Below are 13,485 nucleotides of genomic sequence, written 5' to 3' on the forward strand. Positions count from 1 at the left end.
AGGTTTCTTGAGAAAATGCCAAAAATGTCAGTGACTTTACCAATGAAACTAATGGTAAGTATGTTCAGTATATATTTCATTCACCGACACAACATACTATAGTATTGTCTAAACAGCAAGGAAAACAATGAACTTTCAACAATGGAAATGTTCCCCCCTTAGACACCAGAAGGTTTCCACAATATATGTCTGGCACATTTCCATGCAATACAATTTGCCAAAGTTTAATGTTCAGGACGTCAGTCAAAAGATGTAGAAACAATTATGTAGACTGAGTGAGCTTGAACTCTCTCTCATTTGTCTTAACCAGGGTTTCTCAATTCTGGTCCGGGAGGGACATTCCACTTCAGGATTAATAGGCCAAATGAAATAAATAAGTACTATGGGGCAAATATTCAAATGTTCTCATCTTTCTCTGCTTGCGTTGGGAATGTTTTGCGTAGCGAATGTTTTGCGTAAAATCACAAGTGAGTGAAATCTAAAAGTGTTGCGGAGAAACTGCAATTATCGCAGCGCTGCGGAAATTAATAAATTAACATGAATTAACACAGGAAATCAACTGCAACTCTCTCAAGGTATATAACCATTGCAACTTTTTGCAAAATGAAGACACATTATTTGGGCTTGATGAGGCATAGCCCCAGCACCTCTTCAGCTATGAAAGTTAAAAATGTCTAAATGTTTTGTTCTCAAATGCGTTTTCTTACAATTCTCAATGCAGTTGTATCCATTCTGCAAGTTCTTGCAAGTTCTAAACAGAGACAGTCCACTGTCAGGGACATTTAATTACTTTACCATTTACAACCCCCCTTGCGACACATACAAGGCGTTTGAATATTTGTATGTATTTATTTATTTATTTATTTATTTTTTGGTGTGTGTGAAGTACTTTGGGATCCTTGCGATGAAAGGTGCTGTAGAAATTGTTGTTGTTATTGTACTTTGGTAGTTGATTCCATTTAGAACATTGTATGAACAAAGACCTGACTGAAAGGCAAAACTATGCCCACCCCTGGTCTAAACTCAATATTAATGCTAATGCTGTACACACGGTTAAAATTCATTGGGGTCCAGATATTAAGGAGTCAGGTTAGTCCCGTGTTACATCCTCTATGAAAAAAAAGGCTTATCTACCTAAGGCATTTTTGTATAGGATGCAAGGTGGGTTTCGAACTACTGAGTTCAAGCTGTCTTTCTTTTGGCTCCCAAATATCAGATTGCAATGTTTGAAATTACATCACTTTTACTAACCCAAACCCACTGTAGAAAAGAAAATGTTCTGCTTCGAGCCAAACTGTGAATACTCCCAAATTCAGTAAGGCTCTTCATTCAGTTTCTTATACACACCTAGTACAGAAATTGGTGTGAAATGCAATGGCAAGCTGTACCAGTACATATTGGCTGCACTTCAGTCTGCTGTTTAGAGTTATACATTTTTTTGTTTTGTTTTCTGAAATCACATAACAAGGGCTGTGAACAAACTTGTTTTTATCGGCAGTAAACCTTCAGAAGTGGCCAGCAAAATTATTGGAATTTTATAAATTTGTTAATTTTTTTTCCGCTTTATGTAGCAACCAGAGCCTTTTATATGTGTTGTCTGTAGCATAAAAGAAAAAAATGACCTATTCTACATGACTGAAAAGTTGAATCAGAGCATTTGGTTACACTCTGATTTTATGTTTAGCTCAGTGGCGGAGGAGTAGTCAGTGCAGCCAGTGCAACTCCACAGTGGCCCATGGAGGGGTCCGAAAGTTTGGAAAAAATATATTTAACAGTGATAATGTCCTCACATTTATATTTACATTTTCATATCATTGTATTCAGTAATTAAATGTGTATCCACCCTCGTTTCAGCAGGTGCCGCTATTCTCTTAATTCATTCAATTGTTGCAATAAAATGAGCTTCCAAACGTTTTTTTTTTTTTCCCTGCAACTGTCTTTGCATGGAGGCTGGTACTACTAGGAAATGATTTATGTTTGGTCTGTGTCAATTCTTTTAATTCCGTGACCACCTGTGGTTTAGCCTAGTGGTCTCTCAATATTGCAAAAAAGTTTCCCACTGTCTTCATGGAAGGATTTTTTACAGTTATATTCTGTGAGCACGATTCATCCTGTAGTTTAGGCAGAAGCTGTAAATGGGTGCTGCTAGTGACCAAATAAGCTAAAGCAAATTAACAAGCCTGCATTTCAAATGAACTGCGGTCGCAGAATTGCGGAATCCTGGAGGTTAAACTTGTTAGCTGATGTTTAAAACTAGTTTAGTGTTGGATGTAAAGATGTAAAGTTGGATGTACTGCAATTCAAGTAGGTGAGTAGAAAACGTCCTTATTACACATAGTTGTTTCATACATTCTAACTTTCTGAGAATCAAACACTGTGACGAGCTCTGTGTTCAGTTCCGCTGTTATTATTATTATTTATTTCTTAGCAGACGCCCTTATCCAGGGCGACTTACAGTCGTAAACAAAAATACATTTCAAGAATCACAGTACAAGTAATAATACAATTAAGAGCAAGATAAAAATACAATGACTTTGGTTCTAGCAAGTACAAGTGTGACAAAATACGATTCAATAACGAAGCAGATAACAGTGTCAGTGATAGTTACATCAGGATATAATTAAATACAAAATACTACAGATTAAATAACACTTGTGACAGATTACAGTACTCTAAAGTACAGGATTAAATGCAGTAAAATAGGGGGCAGATAAGAGCGAGTAAAGCGCATTTAAGGAAGAGTGATGTGTCCAGAGGGAAAAGAGGAGTTCTACAGGTGCTGTCTGAAGAGGTGAGTCTTGAGGAGGTGCCGGAAGGTGGTCAGGGACTGGGAAGTCCTGACATCTGTAGGAAGGTCATTCCACCACTGCGGGGCAAGGGTGGAGAAGGAGCGGGCTCTGGAGGCAAGGGAGCGTAGCGGAGGTAGAGCCAGTCTTCTAGTGCAGGAGGAGCGGAGAGGTTGAGTGGGGGTGTAGGGAGAGATGAGGGTCTGGAGGGAGCTGGGTAGCGGTGAATCGGCAGCACCGGCCCCTGTAATATCGCTGCCAGAGCCATGCTAAAATCTTTGTGGCGCTAAAGTATCCAGTCCTGGATGCACCATGATTTGCTCGCAACACAGTCTCTTTCAGTGGCCCAGGTATCACCAACTGCCATCGCACGTCCCCGGTAGCTGTTTCTCACCACTGTCACTACAACACACCATACCGCACCACCAGGTCAGTCCACTGTGCCCACAGTCATTTCACGGAATCTGGGTATGGGCTACTTCCTCCCACAAAGGCCTTCGGCCCTCCTCCAACCAATGCAGGACCAGGGCCAGCTCGGGGTCTCGCTTCTGCAGCTGCTGCCATTCACTTTCTGGCACCATCATCAGCTCCTGGTTTGCTGCTGGTGTTGCCTGGGCCTTCCACCACTTACAGTATTTGCAGCCGTCCTTGCTGCAGGGTCTCCCTGGGGCTCCCCTGGTCAGTACAGTCAAAGTCATACTCATGGAGGGCTTCCACCCACCAGGCAAAACTCATGAGTCGGTCGGGACCCGTTGGCTCCTCTTGCTGCTGGGCTCTCTGACTGCTGGTTGCCATTGCCAGTCTGCCTGGGCCTGCAGGAGTCTCTTCAGCTGCTGGCACCGCCCCCAGTATTCCTCCTTCTTTCTCTGCAGAATCAGACCTCTGGGGGGTGGGGGTGGTTGGGGTCCTTATTGTCCTCCTGCACCAGGGCCCATCTTTATCTGTGTGGACTTCATGATTCCAGCTCCCCAAAAAACAATTATATGTTTTTTCACCTGTGTTCTGACTTGGAATCATCATTTTGAATTTTTAGTTCATTGCATAACTTCCATATTCACTTGATGAAACAATGTGCCTTGTGCATGCTAGTTATTTCTGAAACAATACCAAAAAAGGAACTATGTTCAAGGTCAACAGCAACATGCTTGTCAGTAGTGACAAAGAATGAGCCTTGGCCTAAGTTTTCTTACATATCACAACTTCTTGACCGCAGATTATTGTGGTATGGGATAATCTATCCTGGTTATCTTCTTGAAAGTTATTTTAATTTTGTTGCAATATGTTTTAAAATTAGTATGGGATTTCCACAGGGCTTTATCTTCAACCTACTGTATACATTCCTCTTCTCTATTCCCTCGTCACTCTTCATGCTGTTTATTTTAATGTTTATGTGATGATACCCAAGTAAATTTATCTTTAGATCTTTTCTCCCCAAAACCATGTGTCTTTGCTTTCCAGCTGCCTGATTAATCCAAAGTGCTGAACAACTTTCAGATTTGGAACAACACGGAGGATGTGGTATTTGGCAATCGTTACTTGCTACAGAAATGTATTTTTCAATCCATCTCTATATAGACGGTTGCCTTATTCACCCAAACTAAGTTGGATCCTGATCCTTCAACTGTCACACTCTAGTTAACATACAAAGGGACATATTTAGCAGCAGAATACATGGAGTATGCTTTTTATAAATCACAATATGCCTATGGCAACTCATTGCAAGCTTGTCTACCCACCTCTTTAGTCTCCAGACTAAATGGTCCTCAATCCAGCTGCTTGTGTTTTAAAAAAAGTTATCAGACACTGGTAATGTTAACCCAGGCTTTAAACATGACCACTGTGGTCTGCCTCTTGACCAGTGATGTATTAGGCTACACCAAATTCTTAGTGGTTTGATTCTAGCATTATCAGTTCGGACTCATTCATCAAGAGTCAAATAAGATCTTTTTTTGTTTTTTGGGGCTTATTTTTGATGTTCAAGCCATATAAATCACCTTCTGAGGCTTTATATTAGAGGTCTATTATAAAAGTAACTTTATATGCATAACCCTTAACCCATCCAGTACTTGTATACCAAGCTTACAAGTCCCCTTTTTGTAGATGATTGAAGCAATCCAGGCACTTTGCTTCAAAACAGGATATTCTAACTTATATCACATGATATTAGGACCCAGGAAATCAAAGTTAGAATTCTACATGACTGCATGAAATAGATCATATAGTACCACATGTTGAATTTTAACTTGTGGGTTATTGTAGTTTGAACCCAGCAGCAGCAGTTGGTAGAAACAGAACCCCATGAATAAAAAAGTAAATAAATAAACAATATTAATGGGTGTGGCAATGTGCCCCGCCCCTGTGTGCATTTGTGTGTTATGTGTTGTATGGTGCGTGTGTTAATGTTGGTGTATAGTCATTGGTACACAGGATATAAACGGGTCTGTGTTTCACGTGTATTTAAAAATGTATAATTGTATTTAGGCACGGGATTGCACATCACTGCACGTGCATTTAAAGTAAGTAATATGCGCGCACGAGGTTGCACATAATTAATTCACGTGCTGGGATTCAAGTGAATAATTAATTAGTAATTGAATCCCAGCACAACAGTATAAATAGATGCACGTTTCATTCACTCGGGGTTGTGTGTTCAGGGCGAAGGAACGGGAGAGAGTGAGGAGAGAATTAGTTAAAAAGCGATTGCTACGTGGTATGTGTTTGTTTTACTGTTCGTCCCTGTGTGTCAGTGTCTGTTCGTTTTGTTTACCTGTTTATTTTGGCCGCAAGTGCCGTGTCCTGTTTTCTGTTTGTTCAACCTTTTTATTTATTTGTTATTAAACGCTGAGTGCAGCCATTGCACTCAGTTTCACTCATCACCACCGTCTGTCTGTGTGTTTCTTCCGGGTCTGACGTGTCACTAACAGCCAGCCTTGTGACAATGGGATGTTTAGTTTTCTATTCATAACCAAGTACATCTCAATTGATTAACATAAGCTAAAGATGTAGTGCATTAATATAGTTTAGGTCAAACATATTGTGGGGTGGGGTGGTAACATTGTTAAAATCGGTTATAGCTCACAATAAACCAGTAATACATTTATCATGATAAATGGGTAATTGTTCTGTTGCACATACAACCCTCCCTCAAACTAGGGAGCTGGCACATTTTTGTTCAGCTACCTTCTGTTTCATCTATGTCAGATCATTACAGATCCAGCAGGTGTTATGTAATAGCAGAAGTGAAAGGGCACAAAGGATTACACACAGATTTGCTCTTGGTTTTCTGTTGTAGCCAACCTCATTTAAATCTTCAGACAAGTTCTGGCAACTCTATTTGATCTGTCATCATGGATGAAATCCTATTTAAAGCAGCAGCAGCATGTTTAGGAAGTTATAGTCTTCCTAGTTTACATATTGAAATGGAGTTTTACAAAGTGGGAGACAACTTAATGAACAGACATTAGTCTGGTGTCCAGCTGAGTAGTTACCTGTCCCCAGCTAGACAGTGTATCCATAACTTTAAACACTCACATATTCAAAAAGTTAAATTGCATTATAAAAGTCATGTAGACTAGAGTTGTCCAACCTTTAAGGTTAAAAGAGCCACACTGATTACCAGGGAGAACCGGTAGAGCCAGGCTAAAGAAAGGTTTACTAAAAAGCTGACTAAATAGTAGCAACTACATTCAGATACAGTAGTTTTCTGATCATTAAACCTGTTGCATGCTTAAAAAAAACAAAAAAAAACATTGATGTGCAGCATTTTGACTGTACTTAAGAGAAAATATCCTTGTCGTCTATTTAGCCCCTTTAAAAACCTCAAATTGGATACTACAAAACTGTGGAGTTCAATGAACCAAAAATGGCTAAAGAGCCACCCCTTTGACATCACATGTTTTGGAGCCTTCGTCAATGTTATGACAGAGAATGGGAGTAAACAATTACCTCATGATCACCATCATCATTAAGTGGAGAAGCAAAAGGATCTTGTCTTGGTGATCAAGCCAATCTTATTTAGAATATATACTGTAAAAGACTGTAGTGTAAATTAGGACATTTCTAGCAACTTCTTTCAACAGGCTTTGGCTAAAATGTTTACAGCTTTCTACTGGCCTATGTAAATGAAATCAGAAGTATTTAGTTTTACTATTCAAATGTCTGACTTGGATGCAGTCCTTGCAACAAACACTATGGTTATGGTTTCCTTTTATTGGTAAAGACCTTCTGACAGTCTTCTGGTTGTTTGTCAAATTAACAGTAGCTACAGACTGTGTGATTGCAACATTGTTGGAGAATATGTGTCATCTGCAGGATCAAACAGCCACAGGAAGTTTGCCCTGAAAACCAGCCACAGGCATGGGATTTATTTTTATTGTGCGTCATCATTTAAGGATGAGATAAAACAGAAATGTTCAAGATACCCAACATAATTATGAGACATTCAACATTCATTCTATGGGAAAGATTACTCTTTGATAATTTTTGTGTGGTCAAAATTAGTCTTTTTTTTTTTTTATAAAATCTCCTCAGAACAGTTTCAAGGGTTATCCAGTAAAAACATGTCACCAACACTATTCTCCACTGTTCTCCAAACAATGTACATAATGGCTGGGTTTCCACGCAGCTTAGAAAGTACATATTCTCTCTCCACCATCATTATTTATGTGACGTAGCACATACCACACGCGATAGGAAGTGCATGTCTAAAACATTGTCCAACTTTAAAGGGTGGGTAAATTGCCTTCTCATGCTAAAAAGCCGTACAATTGTCATTATTATTTGTATTTGTGTATCTCTTTTTTTGTTTTGTTTCCCGTAGTTTTTTTATTAAATTTTTTTTGCTGGCCAAATGAAGCAGGCTGCAGTTGCAGTGCTTCAACACAACCTGAGAAGTTTAAGAAAGCTGTTTGCTATCAATAGTCTCGCAAGGCCAAATTGGAACTCAGACAGAAATATTTAAATACACCTTTCTGTATTTTAATATTAATTAGGCTATTTGCATTTGGAAGGGGAATGTCTCTGGCTTAAAGAAAACTACATAGAAACACAAACTGCCCCAATGTTGTTACAGGTATGTCGTGACTTCGAATACAAGAAACCAACAAGAATGTAGTTAAACTTTCTTTTTCACGCACTCTTCTGGAGACAGGATAACAGGGCACCATTGTAGTCCTTCAGAGACAGGGTTCTGTCAATCTGTGACTGCGACTGGCAATTATTGTAGTATTATTCCTTCTTTGTGCTCTCCACAAAGCGTCACAATACGAGTCATGACCTTAGCACAAAGACAACTAATAAGCCCAGTCATAAAACATCTGCAATGGTTTCAACAGCCAGCTATATTAACTGAAGATATTTGCATATTGGGGGTAAGGGATGTTTGTGTTGCAGAGAACTGTGTGCGTGTGTGTGTGCTTGGGGTATGCTTTTTGTCTTCCATTTTCTTAAATTTTCAAGCATATCATTCATTTAAAAAATTTCCAGGAAAAACAGGCAGACATTTTCCAACATATACATTTATTACGTGCAAAAACAAAGCTTTGATTGATGATATTATTATTATTATTATTATTATTATTATTATTATTATTATTATTATTATTATTATTATTATTATTAATAATAAAATGTCTGTTAAATGGATACAGGTCACCACAAATCTGTGTGGCTTTTTGACAGTGGACTTTTTTTGTGGACACTTACTGTGATATATTGCACACTCACTAGCCATGGTTTGTGTGGTAGCCACACCGGAAATAGGAAGGATATGTTTGTGAGTGTGGCTGTGTGACTGTGTTGGTTAGGGGTCAAGTCCCAGTCTTGCTCAGGGGCACTAACACCTTCATTCCAGCCAGCCTTATGGTTTCAGTTTAATCAAGATACATACTGGATAAGATTTGAAAAGAATGTGAAGAACAAGAGGAAGTATACTTCTTTTCAGCTGTCATCTTGCAACAGGATGATCATTGCTCTCCTACTTTTCTACTACTATATTAATATTGTTCATAGCCCTGACACGTATATTTTTAATTAGCAGTTATTCTGTTGCATAGCTTTGGCACATAACAAAAAAAAAATACATTACTTCATACCTCTCTCATTTTTGAAAAGTGGAAAAATTGACCCAAAAATATGGCCCAAAAAACAATTAGATTTATGATTCACACATATAACCCATATCAGAGGAATCTTATATTGTATATATTGTACAGAATAAATTACCCCAGATTGTGAATTACGAGCTTTGGATCACCACAAGGGGTGTTTCTGAAATGCAGTTTGTGAAAGGGAGTTCTGATCACATGAATTATGAGCCAGAACTGTGAATTACAACTCAGCGTGGGTTACAGAGACTGCAGTGCAATTTACATTTGCTAAATTGGTATTTATGAACGGTAACAGTATGGCTATTACACCAATCACATTTGAGCCTGCATATGGGTATAAACACAGGGTTAAACAGATGCAGCATTTGAAGGCATATCCCAACCTTTTGTTATGCTGTTGTTCTGTTGTATTCTTTGTTACACTTAGCAGCTGCCAAGGGCTCCCACCTCTTGTAACTAACTAAGTTCTACCTTTTCTCCAATGTAATCTACAAAAAAATGACACTGTACTGTATCTAATCTATGTCAGCTTTATGGCCTTCCCAGACCTACTGTGTCGAATCCATTCCTAGAGATTACTATTTTTAACTAATAGTTAAATTGCCCAGCCTCTGCTATAATGCACAGACGAGTGTATTTGCTGTTCAGATCATCCCACCCTTTGTTTGGCTACTTCCTGCTGAATGCACCCAACGCTTCGGGTCATTCTTGGCAGCTGCCAGGTCCCACCCACATGTTTGCCCATCTGTGATCCTCGGTGTCCTTCTGCTACTGCACCTCCTCCTGGCACCAGTACTTCAGAAAGGTGAGTCATGACCCTGTTTCCATGTGCTCACCTCGTACAAGAAGCAGTTACATCATTGCCTGCAGCACTGGAAATATGCTCAGGGTAAACACTGGTGATGGAGAACATTTCAAATATTTCAGCACTGGTGGGCTGGTGTAATAGAAACCTGTGGACATACATGTTTACACAAAAAAGCAGCCCTGCCTTTTGTTCTTTGTGTCCAGCAGTCTGCCGTTTTCAATTTCCCTTAATTTTTCATGCATTATGAACAAGAATGGAATACAAGAACAGTTTACATATAGTGAAAATCTCAGTGACTTCCAGTTGTTGTTTTTTTTATCAACATAATGCAAATTCCAGAGGCTTATCAAAGTTCTGCATGTGGCAATATGGGTAAAAGTTAGCAATCATTCCCCTGCTCCTTTTGCTCCAAAATTGAATGCAATTAATTTTTTCCGATATAGTTGTTGCTAACTTGCTTTCAGCTAAACACACCAGATCTGTTGCTTGTGCAATTTCTTTTATATAGTTTTCCACTCCTGTCAGCTCCGTATTGACATCGGTTTTTGATTCTTTTTTAATACAGCTGTATCCATAACAATAAAACACTCAGTAAATTAAATAAAAACAAATTTAAAACTGTGTAAAATTTCATGACAAACATTTTGTTTTTTCTTTGTTCAAAGTTTATTTCATTTATGACCCACTTTATTTCCAATTCATGACACTATTCCATCCCTAACACATCTCTACATTAGCAAGAGTCAAAAATGGTAAATAATTCCAGCATTGTAGAACTTCAGAAATGTTTATGCTCTATTATTTTAATATTGTTTTTGCAGGTATTGCTTTGCATTGTAAATGTAACTTCCTCTCAGTGGACCAAGGATTGTTTCAGTGGCTTCTTTGTACTTTCACTTTCTGCAAGCCCCAACCTCCAGTGATGCAGTTGGGTTAACTCCTGGAATGTGGCACCATAGCCAGTGTTTGTCAAAGAAGTCTTTACTCCTGACCACAACAAAAAGCAATTGGATTGAGGCCTTTTCTATCCAATCATCTCATCATCTTGGACTATATTAATCTATAGGTGATTTGTTTATATAACCAAATCCTTTGCAGAATGTCTTCAGGAGGCTAGGAGTCTATGATTAAAGTCAGTTATCAGATTCACCATGCAGAGTGCTACAGAGGCATGATAAGTGCAGATGGGTCCACACTTTGAATGAGGACCATAAACAATGATATGGCATATTGATTGAAGCTTATTAGATGTCACAATCCTCTGCAGAACTGTCTTCCGCTATTAGTTGTTGTCTCCTGGGACATTTGCTATTCCTCAGTCATCTGCTGTCTCTACATTACTTGCACACTTCGGCCCATATTTTGATAATGGTACTATACCAATGTCCACCAACATGAGGCAGTTCCTTTCCATGACAGCACATTCTACTTTATTATTTGGGAGACCTTTTTGAATAAAATCCTATATATATACATTTATAAGAATGAGGGAAAGGCCTAACAATACTTTTCTATGCCAAACCAAAAGACATTATAAACAAGTTGCATTCTTTTTGATTAAAAAAAGCAAAGTGTGTTATTTTGATTTAAGTTGATCAATAGACTATAAAAGATAGAAGAGAAGGTGGAGTTTTTATTAGAGGGAAGCTGAAGTTTGCTATGACATAAATGTAACAGATTTCAACAGTACAGTTAATAAAGAGCCAGTGTGGGTTGGGTTACAGTCCTGCAATGAAAGGCTAGCAGGGGTTGAGTCATGATGGGTTAGAAGGTTTGTGGAATGATAATGTTTAAATGATGCTGCAACACCAGGGAATGCTGCTTGAGGCATAGGTGTAGAATTGGAACTAGATGAATTGCACTTGTGTTGTCCACTGCAGGTGAATCAGTTGGGATTGTGTGACGTCATGGAAACGGGTTTAATTAAACACAAGAGAAAATAACAGCATTAACGAAAAAAGAAATACAGGGTTAGTATTGTGCCATAATGAGCTTCTATAGATCACTTGCTTATAGAGAGGATAAACTGTGAATTACAGAGTCATAATTAAATAGTGATCTCAGTTTAAGTAGACAAAACCCAGAAGAGACAGACAATGGAATGAGATGATGCCAACAATGTTTTGACACAAAAGCAGCTGCAGGAGTGTTGGTTTCAGCTGGTCAAGGCTTGAGGCTCACAGCAGCTCAAGCAACAAACAACTTTGACAACAACTGAAGCTACCAATTGCCCATCCTGATGGAAAACTGACTTGGAAACACGAAAATGTACCACCACAGAAACCTTTTTGTAAATGTCATTGTCGCACAGAAATACAAGCTGAAGATTTGTCTTCCATATAGTAACCATCTCTTCCCTCAAGAGTGTGTGCTCAAGGACCATGCAAAAAGTACAGGAGAACAGATATGGATACTATAGAATGAGTGAAAGCTGCCCTGTTCTGTTTAAAGAACTGGCATAAAGTATAGTGAGTACTTGAAAATAATGACCAGTAAATGTTAAAACTTGAAGGAAAGAGTAAATGTCTAATAAAGATTATGTCAAGGCACTTGTAAAAGTATTTTAGACCCCGAACAAAACAAAAAATAATTATCGAAGTGAGTCCAAAGTGAATGGATAGATGCTAATTGGCGAAAAATACATGAAAGTGTAACTTAAGGTGCAAAGACATTGGCTTCCAGTGTGGTTCTACCATTGGGAAACACCTCGAGGCCAAAGGGGTTGCCCGAGGTCACACAAGTGAGTTGGCGATGGTCACATGCTGAGTAACTTGATGAGCTAGGCTTCAAAACCAGGTTCTCTTGATTCCCTGTCTTATCCATACACAAAACTGAATTACACAAAAGAATTTAAACTCAGTGGTATGTATGTGGGGGGGGGGGGGGGGGTTTGATAGCTTACAATATTGTTATATTATATAAAACTAACCTAAAACAAATACATAAAAAAAAAACAATAGTACAATGATTAGACACTAACACATATTAAGTGGCATATAAAGTGTTTTTTTGTCTTGTTTTGTTTTTCATTATTAGCCTATTAATAAGAATATTGCAAATCAATTTTAGAAAAAAATAATACTGAAATCGGCACATATCCTGGCTACTATACTTTTGTTCCTGTGTGAATATTTATATTCCACGCAATATATAATAATACAAAATTACATAACGCGTTAGTCTCAAAGGAAATCCTTACATTACTGGCACATTTAGCTAGTGGCAGTCTAAACACAAACAATTCTACTGATCCTTGTTTAATTGAAACAATGACAGTGTTAAACAAACTTGACCCACGGCACCACAAATGTTAATTCTACTTGTTCTTTGTATTTTTTCCATTCTCATATAGTCTGCACAAATGAACTTTAAATGTGTTTCTGCTTTTATTTAACACATTTTGACAGGCAGTTTTCCTTATCTAACATAATTAGCTAGTTTAATGATTTACATAAATATCCAATTTGTTTTGCTTGTGTGTATATATTTTACTGCTGAAATATCAAACATTAACATTTTAAAGAACGACGCTTTGGCACGGAGTGTTTTAAAGATCACGTATCTAAGTTATGATTACCAATAAAACTATTAGTTACTGGCAAGAATGTATTAATAACAGACTGCTATCTTTCCAGGAATGTGAAAAGATTTACTTAATAAACATTAAAGTTTAAAATATTCAGCTTCTGTTTCTATGTGAAACTTAACAAAGCTCCAATGCCAAGTATACAACTGGTTGGTAAGGAAAGTATCTTACGTTGGCAGAAGCAATGATGCAATTATT

This window comes from Acipenser ruthenus, chromosome 3 (assembly GCF_902713425.1).
Source record: "Acipenser ruthenus chromosome 3, fAciRut3.2 maternal haplotype, whole genome shotgun sequence".
NCBI lineage: Eukaryota > Metazoa > Chordata > Actinopteri > Acipenseriformes > Acipenseridae > Acipenser > Acipenser ruthenus.